This window comes from Chlorocebus sabaeus, chromosome 2 (assembly GCF_047675955.1).
Source record: "Chlorocebus sabaeus isolate Y175 chromosome 2, mChlSab1.0.hap1, whole genome shotgun sequence".
Lineage (NCBI taxonomy): Eukaryota > Metazoa > Chordata > Mammalia > Primates > Cercopithecidae > Chlorocebus > Chlorocebus sabaeus.
This window is the reverse complement of record NC_132905.1, coordinates 62,729,831-62,744,428: the sequence shown is the minus strand read 5'-3', so window position 1 is coordinate 62,744,428 and position 14,598 is coordinate 62,729,831. Positions and strand designations below refer to the sequence as shown.

The window sequence follows — 14,598 nt, the reverse complement described above, 5'->3', positions numbered from 1 at the left end:
AATGTGCTTGAATACTTTTGTTGACTTGGATTCCACAACATATTCCTATTCCTCAATGATTCAGTGTTGGAAAGTTCCATCTTCATGTTAGGTTGAAGTTCAGGTTTCTGTTATTTTTACCCACTGAGTCCCGATCCTGTTGTCACTAGCCTGGGAGATTCTCCAGGGAAGAACTGTCTGCCACCTGAAAACAAATGACTCCTAACTCTCTCAAATGGGTTAAACAAAGAAACTACAACAACAAAACCCAAGTAATTGGTTGTATCACATAAATTTAAAAATCCAGGGATATTTAGCTTCAGATAGAGTTTGATCAAGGGACTCAATAAGGACATCATGGTCTCTGCATCCCTAGGCTCTCTTCTCCTCTGTGTTGGGTTCATTCTAAGGTTCTGTGTGCTTTTAAGATGACTGGCAGAAGCTCTGGGTTATACCTGCATGCTATTTTCACTGCAGTCTCAATCAAAGTTTCATGACATCTCATTGGCTTTAATTGGGTCATGTGTCCCATCCTGAGCTCATGCCAATCACTGTGGACAGATGGATGTGATGCTCTGTTTAGTCAGAACTGAATCACATGGACACCACTGGAGCCAGGGATGGATTCGACCCCACTCGAAATAGTGGGGAAGGAAGTAGGTTGTTCTCAAGAGGAAAATGGAGTATGGCTCCCAGTAGGACATCAAACGAATGCTAGACCTCCTAGGGTATGGAGTCGGAATATGTTGTGGAATCCAAGTCAATAAAAGTGTTCAAGCAGATTAAAGTTTATTATCAATACATCAATTTTGACACAGCATAAGTAGATGCCAATGAGTAAGGTGAACTGGTGGGGGTTGGGGCCCACTGGAGAGTATATGCTGTGGCAAATGTGGCCCTAGAGTGGCAAAACCTTCTCTGATTTCCAAGAGATTACAGAGATCTCAGGATGCATATGACATCTCTGTTTTTCAATCTCTAGGCAGGTAATTTTTTTAAAGTACTGAGTAAAACAAACAACATGTTTAGGATAAGACACATCACCCTCTCACATTATTTTGTGAGTTCTTTCTAAATCTTTTTTTATGAGAAATACTCTTTTTTCATTTTTAGTACTTTTCCCCTTATGCTATGGACTGCAGAACACTGTTGTTCTGGACTTTCTTTTCTGGACTGATTTCATTTGGTCAAGGAAGCACATCTGCATAGGATGGAAAAAGCATGGTAGGAGCCACAGAGAACTGGTTCAGATTCTGCTTCCCTGGGTGACTCTGAACAAGCCCCTGAATGCCACTGTGCCTCAGTTTGCAGTCTGTCAAATGGAGAGAAAAATAGTGATTTCACTGGATTCAGTAATATATTCAGTAATATGAAGTGCACTTGATACATAAGAGTTTATGACTCCTAACTATCTCAAATGGGTTAAACAAATAAACAACAACAATAAAATCCCAAGTAATTTGTTGGTTCATATAAATGAAAAACCGAGGCATATTTAGCTTCAGGTAGAGTTTGATCAAGGGACTCAATAAGGACATCACAATCTCTGCATCCCTAGGCTCTCTTCTCCTCTGTGTTGGGTTCATTCTAAGGCTCCATGTGCTTTTAAGATGACTGGCAGAAGCTTTGGTTTATACCCGCATGCTATTTTTGCACTGTTGCTCCCTCTTAAAGGTGTGTGCCTCTGATTGTGGTATTTCTGATGTCACCTGAGTGAGGCACACACCTGTTGAAGGGACAAAATTATGCTGGTGGTAAGAAAAGCGTGAAATTAAAATTTTTTAATAGAGCTGTAACATACGTGCTATAAAAGTGTACTTATCTTAAGTGTGGCACTCAAAGGAATCTTGCATTTGCATACACCTGTGTGGTCACCACTCAGATCACACTATAGAACATTTCCAGCAACCAGAGGGCTCAAGGAGATCATTTGAATAGGCTGTTTGTGGGGGATGTGGAGCAAGGCAGAGTTAGAATTGGAACAAAAACATTGAGGGCCTTGTGGATTACCGGTTCTTTGTCCATGCTACAAAGGCCACTGTGCAGTGATCACAGAGCAGGCATTGGTTAAGGGATGCCAACATCCCGGTAACCTTAAAAGAGCACGTTACTAATAAGCACACCGTTTCCACGACAACGCCGTACACCATCACTAGCGAGGAAAGTCTTGTCATAATGATCATGACAATCATTATGATCCCTCGGATTTGGATCCCCCCGCCCCCACCCCCAGCTCTAAGCCCTTCACACAAATGAGCCCGGCCATGGGGCTTGTCTGTTAATTAAAGGCCACAAAGTGAAAACAACAAAAATCCCCACGACAGTGTCAGGAACAATGGTTCCCTAATAGATGTCATCTCGTCATTCTTCATTCATGTGCTGGCTCCATGTCGCCTCCCGTTAGCTATGCAGATTTATAACAAAGATTTATAATCACCCCTCTAATATGTAAATCTGCATCTATGTTGCATTCCCCCACGATTTGGCTCATCTCTGTCTAACTTACACCAAGCCCCATTATTCTTTATTCTCAGGGCTCCCCTCATCCTTCATCACCTTTGACAGGAAGGATGCCTTCTGAAAACGTGCATCTGTCTCAGTCTTAAACCCCAGTTACACCTGGTGAGTCCCTACAGGCCTGTCCTCAGGTTTGGGAAATCAGAAAGGGTTTTCTGGTTATTGTAAGATCCATGCTCTGTCTGGACTTGAAGAAGGAGCACTGGAGTTAGAGTCTCACCTGGGAGTGTGAGGATAGTCCCAGCTCTGCTAACCAGTCACTGGAGGTGGGCTGTGGCCTCCCCCAAAGAGTTTTCTCTTTGGTAGAGAAAATGATGGTGAAATAGGGTAAGGTCTTTTGTCTTTTCAGGAGCTGACACACAACACCTGCTCTGTACCTGTCAGTCAGTCAACTAAGCAACAAGGCCTCAGTTGCCTCATCCCAAAATGGGGATGATGGTTTCTGCCCTGATGAATAGAGGGAGGTCATGCGAGAAGACACAGGGATAGTGTCTGGCCCAAAGTTGTTGCATAGTCAGTGTTCATGCCCTCCCCTCCCATATTCCTCCAATCTTTGATAAACATTTACTAAGCCGCTGTTGTGTGCCCTGCGCTGGGCTAGCGGCAGGAGATTCAGCAGTGATTAAGCAAAATCTGTACTTCCTGGGGCTCATTTTCTAACAGGGAGACCAGTTGCCTACAAATGAACCAGGGTCTCCAGCTTGCAGGCGCTTGCTTGTGCTGTGAAGGGAAATACAGCATGAGGGATGCAAGTGACAGGGGCAGGAAGGCTATCACTCAGAGAGGGCACAAGGCTCTCTGGCAGGTGACATTTGACCAGAGATGTGCAGCAGGTAAGCCTGTGGGTGTCTGGGTAAGGGAGTGAGGGAAATAGCCTCCCAGGAACAGGGAACAGCAAATGCAAAGACCTCGAGAAGGATTTGTGGCTGTTTGTGTACAGAAGAGTCAGGAGCTACGGCAGCAAGTCAGAGCAGAGGGTGGGAAACAGGGTGCAGAAGTGGAAGAGACCAGATGGTGGAGGGCGTCCGGCACCTTGCACCGTCCCGCTTTACGCTGTCACCTCGTGTGACTGTGGAGCTGCTTTTTTACTCTCAAAGTATCCTGGTTTGGATAATGTGTAGTATTGATGCCTCACTTATGGACCATGGATATTGACTTTTGACCTATGGCGAGATGGAAGCCACTGGAGGATTTTCAGCATAGGAGGGGCCTGATCTGACCCAGATTTAAAGGGACTGTTCTGGTCGTTGTATAAAGAGCAGGCTGCAGGGAGCTCGAGGGAACGTTCTGCGTCCCTGTCAGCGAATGGCACTCTCCAAAGTGAACGTGAGAGACGGAGGTACCAGGAGTGACTTGGGAGCTTTTCTTTCTCGAGATCAAAGCCCCAGTCACAGTGTTCTCCCCTTAATATGCAGCCACAGGCATCAGGACTCTCAGACACTGCCAGTGGTAGTGGTGGACGGCATTTAAGAAACTAGTCTGCAGAAGCCAGCCTGGAGCCCTCCTCTCCCCATTCCCGTCTCAGCCTTGAAAAATGTAGCCTCGTAGTTTGAGTTTTTGGGGAGAAAAATCTCTGAATTGCGGCTTGCTTTACATAAAAGACAGATCATTGGAAAGTGTATAAATCAAAGTTTGGCAAATCGAATTGTATTTTAATCCACTGGGGAATGTTGCTATTCAATGTCCTCACTGATTTTACAGATTGTGACAGTATCTCTTGTCCATTTAGAAACATCGGTAAAACCCAGAAAAGTATCAAGAAGGTTCCCATGAAATTGATCAACAGTCAGAGGTTCAGATAAGATCATTTATGGAGCCCCTGCCCAGGCCAAGGCACCGTGAGGATTAACGCATTAATGGGGATAAATTGGAGATGAGCGCATGACCTCTGTGCTCAAGGAGTTTGCAGTTCAGCAGGAAAGACCTTGCAGAGCAAATAACTATGGAAAATAAAAAGAGTTACTTTGGGAAGACTAAACAGCAAAGGTTACTGCAGGTGTCAGGAGCAGAGACCTGGCCTGGCAAGGGTTGAGGATTCCTGAGGAGGTGACTGAGACCTGTGGAGGGGCAGGACAGAGCTGGGGTGAGTGGGGGTGAGTGCAGGGAGGACTTTGGTGGCTGGGCAGAGACACTGCAGGGACCTTGATCACACAAGACCTCTAGGCCGTGGCCATGATGTGTGGACTTTGTTTCAGGAACAAAAGAAGGATGTGGAGAAGTTTAAGAGAAGTGGCATGGTCAGGTGTGTCGAATAAGAGTTTTCTAGAACAAGCTGAGGTATACATATTTATACATAAGTCTCCAACAAAGAAAACAAAAATCGCCCTTGATCTCACCTCTCAGAGTTAGCTCTGATTAATATTTTAACATCTATTCTCCCAGGGTGGTTCCTCTGTGTGTCTCCGAACACTGGATGATATGCCTTTCTTGTTTAACGTTATAAGGTCTTAAGCACTTTTATGCATTCATTGTAAGTGTCAATTATAAATCTGCATAATCATAATAGTTCACAAACTGGATATACCATAGTTTACTTCAGCATTTCCTAATGAACATGATGGTTTGCCTAGAATGTTCCGAGGTTGTGCCTTTCCTCCGGTGTCATTATTAATAGCACCTCATTCACTTTTGGAAGAGTTCTGGATGAAAAATTATATGGTCTCCCTTCCTATGGGAAAAACATTTGAGTTGCTTTCATTGTTATTACTATTATTATTGCATCATAAATAACTCTGTGATAAACATATTTCAGCTTGAAAACCAAATAATCACGTCATTGCTCCAAAGACTCTTAGAATTCATGTCGTGTTTCTTAAACTTCAGACATGCAATCTGCCATAGCCAACACTATCTTTTAACATTTTTCTTCAATTCGACTTACTTTTTTAAAACCATGAATGAGCTGATTTAAGAAAGAAGCTTAATGTTATTACCATGAATGGAAAACCAGTATCATATTCCATTAATAGAAGTGGCATAACAATGAATTCAAGCAACAATTCAAGGAACAATACCATGAGGAACCAGCTCTAAGCCGAAGTCTGGTAGGGACAGGACAAAAGGAAGCTTTGCAAGCATTAGAGGGGTGTTAAAGACTTACTAGTCTCAGAGCCTTTCTCTTTAGTAGAATTGGAAGGCTTTAAAGAGCATTGAAAGCTTCCTCCCTCTGGGGTCCCAGGTGGCAGGTCTGGACCCAACATCACCCGATGGAGTTGTATGTGTTAACAGCTAAGGTAGCCTCAGATCAGGACAGCCTCTATGCAGCACAGTAATGAGCTTGGAATTTACTCCTGCATTTTAAGCATGAGAGTGGCACAGTTTTACCCCCTTACCACGTAACAAACGCTGCCCAGGCGCCAAGCCCTGGGCTATCAACTGATGCATCAAGTCACTCTCTAGGAGATGAAACAGGAATAAGCAAAGAAAACCCCACTGTAAGTGTGTATGCATTAAGGGCTGTAAGAGCTTTATTATTATTTTTTTTTAATTAATAGGCCAGGCGCGGTGGTTCACGCCTGCAATCCCAGCACTTTGGGAGGCTGAGGTGGGCAGATCACTTGAAGTCAAGAGTTCGAAACCAGCCTGGCCAACATGGTGAAACCCCATCTCTACTAAAAGTACAAAAATTTAGCCGGGTGTGGTGGCAGGCACCTGGAATCCCAGCTATTCAGGAGGTTTAGGCAGGAGAATTGCTTGAATCTAAGAGGCGGAGGTTGCAGTGAGCCAAGATCATGCCATTGCACTCCAGCCTGGGCGACAAGAGTGAGACTCTGTCTCTAAAAAATAAAATAAAAAAATAAAATAAAATAAAATAAAATAAAATAAAATAAAATAAAATAAAATAAAACAAAACAAAGCAAAACAAAACAATAGACTTAATTTTTTTTTTTCTTCAAGAATGAATCACACTTTGTCACCCAGTCTAGGTGCAGTGGCGCAATCTCGGCTCACTGCAACCTCCTCCTTCTGGGTTCAAGTGATTCTTCTACCTTAGCCTCCCAAGTGGTTGGGATTATAGGCGCAGGCCACCATGCTTGGCTAATTTTTGTATTTTTAGTAGAGATGGGGTTTCACCATGTTGGCCAGGCTGGTCTCGAACTCCTGACTTCAGGTGATCCGACCGCCTCAGCCTCCCAAAGTGCTGGGATTACAGGCGTGAGCCACTGCACCCGGCCCATTTTTTAGTTTTGTGTTTACAGAAAACTCGAATGAAAGTTCAGCCAATCCCCATACATCTCTTCACTTCCAACACCTGCAGTTCTCCTTGTTATTAACATCTTGCATTAGTGTGGAACATTTGTTACAATTGATGGGCCAATATTGATACAGTTACTAGAGTTCACTCTTTGTACCGTATATTCTGTAAGTTTTGAGAAAAACCCATAATGACATGGATATACCATTACAGTAACACACAGAATAATATTAAAATACTAGTCCCATTAATATATAATATATAAATATGTTTTATGTATAATATGTAATATAATATATAAATAAAAGTCCCATTGTCCTAAAAACCCTCTGTGTTTTGCCTATTCATCCCTCCCTCTCAAACCCTTGGAAACCACTGATCTTTGTACTGTCATAGTTTTGCCTTTTCCACGATGTCTTATAGTTGGAGTCACACAGTATGTAGTGTTTTCAGATTGGCTTCTTTCACTTAGCAATGTGCATTTAAGTTCCTCCATGTCTTTTTGTGGCTTGATAGCTCATTTCTTTTTAGCGCTGAATAATATTCTGTTGATGGATATTGCACAGTTCATCCATTCACCTACTGAAGGACATCTTGGTTGCTTCCAAGTTTTGGCAATTTTGAAGAAAGCTGCTACAGACATTCATGTGTGGGTTTTTGTGTGGACATAAGTTTTCAGCTAAGAACTATTTACTAAAGTTATAATTTCATTATGTTATTTTTTTTACTTTTGATGGGGTTGGCTGCTCTTCTGATGATATAGTCAGGGAAAACTTCTCTGGGGAGATGACATTTAAAATAAGACCTAGCCGGGCGTGGTGGCTTATGCCTGTAATCTCAACACTTTGGGAGGCCGATGTGGGCGGATCACGAGGTCAGGAGATCGAGACCATCCTGGCTAACACGGTGAAACCCCGTCTCTACTAAAAGTACAAAAAATTAGCCAGGCGTGGTGGTAGCAGGCTCCCAGCTACTTGGGAGGCTGAGGCAAGAGAGCCGTTTGAACCCGGGAGGCGGAGGTTGCAGCGAGCCGAGATCACGTCACTGCACTACAGCCTGGGTGACAGAGCAAGACTGTCTCAAAATAAAATAATAAAATAAAATAAAATAAAATAAAATAAAATAAAATAAGACCTGAAGAATGGGGAAGGAGTGGCCATGAAAGAGCTGAGGGGAAGACACCCCAGGCAGAGAGAAGAGCAAGAGCAAGGGCCCAGAGGTGGGAGCACTGCTGGCCTGCAGACCCTCGGAAGGTCAGTGAGGCTGGTGAGGACTGTAGAAGGTGAGAGGTGAGCAGGACCTAAGGCCACAGTGAGCATCTGCGATTTTGTTGCCAATGTTCAGGAAGCCATTCGGGGCCTTAGCAGGGAGTGAGGGGGCTGAGAACTGCAAGGTGTTTGTAGACAGAGTCTCAGAGACCTCCCAACAACCCTGCTAGGTTGGTAAACTGTCTCCATCTTGCAGATAAGAAAACAGAGGCTTGGGGCAGGAGAAGGCTCTCATTCTCTATCTAACTTGACTTAAGGGATGTTATAGCTCAGAGATCAGAAAGGGGGAGATGCAGAAACCAAAAAGAAGCCTCTAAGTATCTATCCGAGTTGCAGCCTGAGCAGACAGCAAGGGCAAGAAACAGCTTCAGAATTCAATTAAGCAATAAGGAGATTAGCAAAGGAAGCCAGCTTTGACCTCCTGGGCAGGAGGAGAGCAAGGCGGGGGTGTCAGGGGGTGGTGGGGGGAGGTAGGGGGAACTCTGATCTCAGATCAGACGGAAGAATTAGGTAATGGTATGGCCAGAATCTAATTGCCCACAAGATACCAACCTCTTTAGAGGAAATGGAGTCCCTTGTTGTCATAGCAACCAATTGAAAAAAAAAAAAAAAAGGGCTCAGCACATCCATCAGCAGCAAGAGAGAATCACCCTGGCCACTGAGGTATCACATCAAAGCAAAAATCTCTGGTCCAGAGGTGCATGTGTGCATCAGGATTCCATTCACCCAAGACCCAAAACCATCATGCCTTAAACAAGATCAAAGTTTCTTTCTCATGAAAAAGTCAGAGGTGGGCAGCACAGGGCTGGATTTTATTTAGCTTTCACTGCTTCAACAAACCACCTTGAAACTTAGTGGCTGAAAACAACAATTTACACTTCATATTTTGCACACTGGTGAACTTCCCCTGTGGGTTTCTCCTGGGCTCCCTCCTGAAACTGCAGGCAACTGGAAGGTGGCCTGGGCAGAAGGGTCCTACATGGGCTTACTCCAGTGCCAGCAGCTGATGTTCCTGGCTGGAGACTCTCATCTTCTGGGAGGCGAGGCTGGCTTTCTCACATGGAGTGTCAGGCCCCAAAAGTCACCCAATGTCAATTTTGCCACACGAAGGTGGGAGCGCAGTGCTGGGTTGATTCAGGGACACATCCAGATTCAAGGGAGGGAAGCAAACTTTGTCTCTTGATGGGAAGAGGGCAAAGTCACATTGCCAAGAAGCACTGAGATGGCAAGGATCTTCCCAAACAATCTCTCACAGGTTGAAGTGGATGTTCTGTTCATGAAGTTGTCAGAATCCCAGAATTCTTCTAATCCATCACACCACCCACCCTAAAGAGAGACCCTGGACCTCCAGGTCCAAGACAGTGACTGGAATCCAACCATTCCACCTGTGTTAGGCTGTTCTTGCATTGCTACAAAGAAATACCTGATACTGGGTAATTTATAAAGAAAGCAGTTTAATTGGCTTATGGTTCTGTGGGCCGTACAGGAAGCATAGTGCTGGCATCTGCTTGGCTTCTAGGGAGGCCTCAGGAAGCTTACAACCAAGGTGGAACGTGAAGGAGGAGCAGGCACATCACATAGCGAAAGCAGGAGCAAGAGAGAGACAGGGGTGGGGGGAGGTGCCACGCACACTTTTCAATGACCAGATCTCATGTGAACTCAGTGAGAGCTCACTCACCACCAAGGGGATGGCCCAAGCCACTCACAAGGGATCCGTCCTTATGATCCAAACACCTCCCACCAGGCCCCATCTCCAACATCGGAGATTAGAAACAACATGAAATGTGGACGGGGCAAATATCCAAACTGCATCAACGCCTGTGGTCCAGGTGGCAAGATGGAGGAACAAGTAAAAAAGAGGAGGAAAGGACATATACGCCAGCTGTCTTTTCAGACAGTTTTCTGGAAGTTGCTACATAATATTTCTGCTTATCTCACTGGCCAGATCTGAGTCACACGGCCACACTTAGACGCAAGGAGGCTGGCAAATGCCATCTTTATTCTAGGTGGACAACTGGCCCATTTAGAGTCTGAGGTTCTATTTCTAAGGAGGCAGGGGAGCATGGATATCGGGGATCCAGCAGTTTCTGCCACAATATGAAACCTTTGCCCCTGAGGTAGTACAATGTACTGAAAGATGTCACCCCAATTACCTGAAAATGGAAAACTTTTCCATCACTGGGCAGATATCTTTTAACCTCACAAAGATTTAGAAGTTAAACTCATATTATTGTGTAGTTGGTATTTAAAGTATTCATAACATTGAAGAGGGTTTTTTTTGCATATTAGAGTATGAACAAATTAGCCTTGTGACTCCTATTTAAAATGTGTAATTGAGTTTAGACTTGTGATTCTTCTGTTCAGAAGCACATGAATCTTTTTATACTAAATTTATAAATGACTCCAGAATGTGTAAGAGATCTTGAGATTCACTATTGTATAAGTTTTTAAATTAGATTTTCCAAAGTGGTTTAAGTACTTTGGAAAGTTTTGCTTGTCAGGTCAGGCAATGAGAGTGTTTAAAAAAGGAAATTGAATATGTTAAATTAGTAAGTCCTGTGTAAAATGTTGAAGATAATTTAATTAAACAAGTTTGCAAATGGGACGGATCGTTTAACCGAGTGAGTCGATTGACCATTAATCAAAAGCCCCTTGAAACTGACTGCATAGAAATCAAATAATAAGTTTTGTAAAGTGAATGACTAGGGTTTTTTTTAAAGCTACTATATTACATTGAATATTAAGTAACAAGTACTTGCAAGAAACCTTTTCTGCATCCAAAAAATCCCTTCCACGCTGACATTCCCAAGTCCACTCAGGAGCTAAGTTGGGGTTTAGGGGTAACCCCCAAAGTCCTTGCTTGTCTGCTAACTACATGGTAACTGCCAGTCTGGGTAGCGAACATTAAGGGTATGGAATCGGCAGGACAAGGCACCTGACTGGATTGGGAGAGAGAAAGAGGAAAAGCATCGAGAATGAGCTTGGTGCAGTTTGGGCACAGGTGTGTATGCAGAGAGCACCAGCAGGCCTTGGGAACTCCTAAAGGATCCCCACCATATCATCTCATCAGCTCTCTCATCTCAACCTCCCAAGGTTACACATTGATCTTCACTGGAGATTTTCTTTTGGAGAAGGAGGTCCTAGCACACTCTCATGAAAGAGTTGGGGCTGACACTGAGGAACCCTGGGGAGCCCTGGAAGACAGTGTCTCTGAGAGCTACCTCCATGCTCTCTGCCTAAGGGACGGATCCTCAACGTAACCGCAATCCGAAAACAATCATTGCCGACATTTGGGGTGGATGCTATGGGAGTCACACCCCAGCCCCTAATTCTGGCTGTCGTACCCCTCCCCACTCCAGATCTGGGGGTGCAAAAGACCAGTCGCTCACCTCGTGGTAGTGCAGTGCCCGCTCCAGAGCTCCCCTGGGAGCAGGCTGAAGCTAGTGCACAGCTGAGACCACTTTCTTGCTTGGCAACATGCTGCGGAATGCTCTGCTGGCTGCCAGGGAAACTGGTCTGAGGGTCAGGCTCCCTCCTTCACCCTCAGCTTCCTTCCCTTCTTGGACAGCCACCTCTGCAGGCCCTCAGTGTTTGTGGAGTGAATAACTTGGGTTACACAAAGCCCTGGCACATAGTAGGCCCTCAGTGCAGTCCCCTTTGACTTCCCAGAGGTTCAGAGTTTTCAGAGAGATCCCGGGACGTCTCAAGCAACATCTTGTTCCTCGATAGTGACCTTGCTCTAGCCTTCAGGGCTGCACCTGGACTTCAGGGAGTCCTAATGGGGCAGGAGATCCCTGGCCCCGCCTTCTGGGCCGGTGCCCGAAGATGCTGCATGCACAGGAGGTGGCGGCCGCGAGGCGGGTGGGCGGCAGCCGCATGTCTCTGATGTGGGAGCGCCCCCTTGTGGCGAGATGAGCAATGCACGTTGAGGGAGGATGTCCCTACCTTCCAGGTGGTCTTAACGGTTCGAACTCAATGAGACAAAAACAAAGGCGCTCAGGGATCATCTAATATAAACGGGCGGTCGTTAGCATTAAGATGAGAAATCTTGGTGCTTCCTATTAAAATATGTTGTTGTGCAGTGCGGTTTTTCCTCTTAGCCTGCAAATAATTAAGCAATTTCCTCACTGCAAAGAAAGGGAAAGGTGGTTTGCCCCAGCTCTCATTGGAACCAGTGGAGAGTGAGCTTGGATAGTGGTGTTCAGAAATCTAAGCCTCACTCGAGTAGAAAGCACTTTTGCTTCCTCCGCCTATCCCATGTTTTCTCCATTTAAAATTAAAAACGAAGATAAAAACAGGCCCGAAGTATTTTGTCTACCTAGCTCTGCCTGAAGCTCTAGGGGAAATTTTCAATAATGATGATGATGATAAAAGCAAAAATAGTAAACTATAAATGTTGAGAGCTCTCAACTAAGGTTGGAACGTCTGAGAGGAAGAGCTTTTCATGAGCCCAGAACTCGTAAAGAAAACGTTATTCGTGGCACTCGCTGAAGGTGGTGAGGCCAATTCAAGGATCCCTGGCGATAGGTATAGGGACCGCTGCAATAGGATCTCACGGTGGGGAGAAAGATGGGACTCAGTTCTGACTCCAACAGGGACAAGTGAGAATTTATAACCAAGGAGCAGGGCGGGGGTCCATGGATGGAAAATTACTAAGAGGAAACCTCAGGGATTTTCTGGCTAAACTAATGTGATAGGATTATTGCTGAAGGCAGGCCAAGCTGATCAGATATCCACTGTGGTCGGATTCCAAGAGTGGGGATTTTTGCTAAACTGATTTAGCAGGATTCTTGCTCCAGCTGGAGTCTACAAGGACAGACAGGTCGCCTAGGCAAGTGGAGGACTCAGAGGAGACAGACTAGTTTGTGTCAAAGGAGAGAGTCTTTGTCTCCTTTGACCAAGCCCTGAGAGGTGTTATGGGTGAAACTCAGCTGCTCAGATGTGCAAATGAGAAAGTGTGCTTCTGTGAGAGAAGAGACATGGTATGGGCTTTATCCAGAAGGGATTTCAGGTAGTACAAAAAGAGTTGGGGGACCAGAGTGAATGAACACTTGTTGAGCCCTTATTGTTGCCATGTGGCTCTTATTATTGTGTCAGAGGCATTGGAACAGGAGTGACTCCATCTTGAATAGGGGCTGGGTAAAATAAGACTGAGACCTACTGGGCTGCATTCCCAGGAGATCAGACAATCTTAGTCACAGGATGAGATAGGAAGTCGGCAGGACTACTATCACAAGATACAGGTCACAAGACCCTGCTGATAAAACAGGATGTGGGAAACAAAACAAAACAAAACAAAAAACCACTGGCCAAAACCCACTGAAACCAAGATGGTGATGAAAGTGACCTCTGGTCATCCTCACTGCTCATTATGTGCTAATTATGATGCATTAACATGCTAAAAGACACTCCCACCAGCTCCGTTACAATTTACAAATGTCATGGCAATGTCAGGAAGTTACCCTATATGGTCTAAAGCAGGAAGGAACCCTCAGTTCTGGAAATTGCCCACCCCTTTCCTGGAGCACTCTTGAATAATCTACCCCTTGTTTAGCATGTAATCAAGAAATAACTCTAAGTATACTCAGTTGAGCAGCTCACACCACTGCTCTGCTTATGCTTTACTTTCCTAAAAAACTCGCTTCCACTTTACTCTATGAACTTCCCCTGAATTCTTTCCTGTGTGAGGTCCAAGAACCCCCTCTTGAGGTCTGGATCAGGACCCCTTTCTGGTAACAATGACATCTTTATCTTAGCCTTGACAAATAAAGGCAATTTTTCCATTTTACAGATAGAGAAACAGGCTCAGAGAAGAAAAGGGCTGAGCTCAGAGTGACATCATTGAAAAGCAAAGGGCTAGGATTAGAAACCAGGCTCCTAATATCAACCTCAGTGTTTGCCACAGCACTGGGTCAATGTGTCTACCAACATTCATTCATCCATTGATTTATTCATCAAATGTTTATTGAATACCTACTATGCACCAGATACAGTTACAAATACTGGGAATACAGCCACATCCACAACTGGCTAAAGAAATTAGGGCTACAAATATTGCTGGGTGGGAAGGCTCAGATTACCAACGATATTTCTTTACTAACTACTTTAGTTTATCGGCTCATTCATCAATCCATTTATTTTTTTGTCTTATTTTATGCAAAGATTTTACTGACTCATTTATTCATCCATTCTCTCAGTCACTTATTTTCTTATTTACTTATTCATCCATCCACTCAAACATTGATTCACTTGCTCATTCATTCTTTTGATCATTTATTTATTCAACTGCTCATTATTTGTTCATTCTCCTACTCCATCAATCATTTACTCATTCCTTCACTAATTCATACTCTCATGTGTCTGTAAATCTCTCCATCCATCCATCCATCCTTCCTCCTATACATCCATCAATCCCTCATAAATCCATCCATTCCTCTGTCCACCCATATCTCCCTGTCTTCTTTCTTTCCTTCCTTCTCTTTCTCCCTCCCTTCTTCTTTTCTACCTCCCTTCCTTCTTTCTTTCTTTCCATCTATTGGTTCCTCCAATCACTCCTCCATCAATCCCTCCCTTCTTCCCACCATCCACCCCTACATTGCCTGTCCATTCTTTCAGGTCTCATGCTGACCCTGAAAATTA

General features: G+C 44.5%; 1 long non-coding RNA gene across 1 annotated transcript in view; it reads right to left on the bottom strand.

The window, feature by feature from the left end:
- The window catches only part of LOC119622617 (uncharacterized), a 60,995-nt gene that overhangs the window by 29,834 nt on the left and 16,563 nt on the right, over positions 1-14,598 (bottom strand). The window contains exon 3 of the long non-coding RNA XR_012091449.1: positions 11,349-12,086. This is a non-coding gene — a long non-coding RNA (uncharacterized lncRNA). The remainder of the gene's footprint in view (positions 1-11,348; positions 12,087-14,598) is intronic.